Here is a 3286-nt window from a genome sequence, read left to right as displayed (position 1 = left end):
AAAATGACTCTAGACTCGAACTCGACACGCTAAAGATCTTTGATTTTGCTCGTGTGTTGTGAACCTGTCATTTAATGTGATGATACGCACTCAGCATTAAAATGACTCTAGACTCGAACTCGACACGCTAAAGATCTTTGATTTTGCTCGTGTGTTGTGAACCTGTCATTTAATGTGATGATACGCACTCAGCATTAAAATGACTCTAGACTCGAACTCGACACGCTAAAGATCTTTGATTTTGCTCGTGTGTTGTGAACCTGTCATATAATGTGATGATACGCACTCAGCATTAAAATGACTCTAGACTCAAACTCGACACGTGAAAAATCTCTTCTTTTTGTATGATCTAGTTTACAATCAATCATGCGAGGTGATACAATAGTAATCATCATTGAATGGTGTAGTATAAGTGCACAGCATGGACTGTAATATAGATTGAATTGTCACGAATACAAGACCTAGAAGAGAAAGCTCATGCATGGAGACAGTCACTATTCATCTTCATCTTTTGTAGCCTGATTGTGAACAATATCCAGTGATTAGAAATCCAGAGACTGCACACTTTTCTTTACTGACAAGAACATCCAATGTAGCAAATTTGTGGACAGCTATGCTGCCACATAGTGATCAGAAAGTTTTTTTTACTGAAACTGAAGATGGAGCCAAATTGCTGAATAAAAGCCGACAACAATGATAAGCTGCGGAGAAAAAAGTGCGCCAAAATTGAGTCAGAATCTAAAAGAGGGTGCATTTGACTTCCATAAACTAAAAGGTCACCAACATCTACTCTGTAGAAAAAAGTGATGGTGATATCGATAACAGTACAGTAAATGAGAATCTTCCAGACAGCACCATGATCATCACATCACCAACACCTAAAGCTGCCCTCCCCTTGCCACACAAAGTGATCAGAAATAAATTTTTACCGAAACTGAAGACCAAGCCAACTTTCTTAATTCAGACGGCAGAGGCAGATGTCTCACTGTCTAAATTGTGCGCTAAAATTAAGTCAGAATGTGGAAGAGCACGCACTTGTCATTCAGTGACTATAAAGTAACCAACACACTAACTACACTTCACCGAGACATGACACAACATCACCAACAAACATCGCTGTCCAGCCCTTGCCACACAAGGAGGTCAGAAATTAGTTTTTACCGAAACTGAAGACCAAGCCAACTTTCTGAATTCAGACAGCAGAGGCAGATGTCTCACTGTCTAAATTGTGCGCCAAAATCGAGTCAGAATGTGGAAGAGCACGCACTTGTCATTCAGTGACTATAAAGTAACCAACACACTAACTACACTTCACCGAGACATGACACAACATCACCAACAAACATCGCTGTCCAGCCCTTGCCACACAAGGAGGTCAGAAATTAGTTTTTACCGAAACTGAAGACCAAGCCAACTTTCTGAATTCAGACGGCAGAGGCAGACGTCTGACTGTCTGAATTGTGCGCCAAAATCGAGTCAGATTGTAGAAGAGCATGCACTTGTCATTCAGTGACTATAAAGTAACCAACACACTAACTACACTTCACCGAGACATGACACAACATCACCAACAAACATCGCTGTCCAGCCCTTGCCACACAAGGAGGTCAGAAATTAGTTTTTACCGAAACTGAAGATCAAGCCAACTTTCTGAATTCAGACAGCAGAGGCAGATGTCTGACTGTCTAAATTGTGCGCCAAAATCGAGTCAGATTGTAGAAGAGCATGCAATTGTCATTTGGTAACTGTAAAGTCACCAACACAATGTGTTGGTGATGTTGTCGGTTGGTGATGTTGTCATGTTGGTGATGTTGTCATGTTGGTGATGTTGTCATGTTGGTGATGTTGTCGGTTGGTGATGTTGTCTTGTTGGTGATGTTGTCTGTGGTGATGTTGTCTGTTGGTGATGTTGTCATGTTGGTGATGTTGTGTGTTGGTGATGTTGTCGTTGGTGATGTTGTCGTGTTGGTGATGTTGTAGTGTTGGTGATGTTGTCTGTGGTGATGTTGTCTGTGGTGATGTTGTCGTGTTGGTGATGTTGTCCTGTTGGTGATGTGTCCTGTTGGTGATGTTGTCTTGTTGGTGATGTTGTCCTGTTGGTGATGTTGTCTTGTTGGTGATGTTGTCGTGTTGGTGATGTTGTCGTGTGGTGATGTTGTCGTGTTGGTGATGTTGTCCGTGTTGGTGATGTTGTCGTGTTGTGATGTTGTCGTGTTGTGATGTTGTCCTGTTGGTGATGTTGTCCTGTTGGTGATGTTGTCGTTGGTGATGTTGTCGTGTTGGTGATGTTGTCGTGTGGTGATGTTGTCTGTTGGTGATGTTGTCCTGTTGGTGATGTTGTCGTGTTGGTGATGTTGTCGTGTGGTGATGTTGTCCTGTTGGTGATGTTGTCTGTTGGTGATGTTGTCCTGTTGGTGATGTTGTCGTGTGGTGATGTTGTCTGTGGTGATGTTGTCGTGTTGGTGATGTTGTCGTGTTGGTGATGTGTCCTGTGGTGATGTTGTCTGTGGTGATGTTGTCCTGTTGGTGATGTGTCGTGTTGGTGATGTTGTCCTGTTGGTGATGTTGTCGGTTGGTGATGTTGTCCTGTGGTGATGTTGTCCTGTTGGTGATGTTGTCGTGTGGTGATGTTGTCCTGTTGGTGATGTTGTCCGTGTTGGTGATGTTGTCGTGTTGGTGATGTTGTCGTGTTGGTGATGTTGTCCTGTTGGTGATGTTGTCGTTGGTGATGTTGTCCTGTTGGTGATGTTGTCGTGTTGGTGATGTTGTCCTGTTGGTGATGTTGTCCTGTTGGTGATGTTGTCGTGTTGGTGATGTTGTCCTGTTGGTGATGTTGTCTGTTGGTGATGTTGTCCTGTTGGTGATGTTGTCGTGTTGGTGATGTTGTCGTGTTGGTGATGTTGTCTGTTGGTGATGTTGTCCGTTGGTGATGTTGTCGGTGGTGATGTTGTCCTGTTGGTGATGTTGTCGTGTTGGTGATGTTGTCCTGTTGGTGATGTTGTCGTGTTGGTGATGTTGTCCTGTTGGTGATGTTGTCGTTGGTGATGTTGTCGTGTTGGTGATGTTGTCCTGTTGGTGATGTTGTCGTGTTGGTGATGTTGTCCTGTTGGTGATGTTGTCGTGTTGGTGATGTTGTCCTGTTGGTGATGTTGTCCTGTTGGTGATGTTGTCGTGTTGGTGATGTTGTCCTGTTGGTGATGTTGTCCTGTTGGTGATGTTGTCGTGTTGGTGATGTTGTCGTGTTGGTGATGTTGTTGTTGGTGATGTTGTGTGTTGGTGATGTTGT

The sequence above is a fragment of the Nilaparvata lugens genome, unplaced genomic scaffold, assembly GCF_014356525.2.
Source record: "Nilaparvata lugens isolate BPH unplaced genomic scaffold, ASM1435652v1 scaffold5158, whole genome shotgun sequence".
In the NCBI taxonomy this organism is placed as follows: Eukaryota; Metazoa; Arthropoda; class Insecta; order Hemiptera; family Delphacidae; genus Nilaparvata; species Nilaparvata lugens.
Note: the sequence above shows the minus strand (reverse complement) of the source record.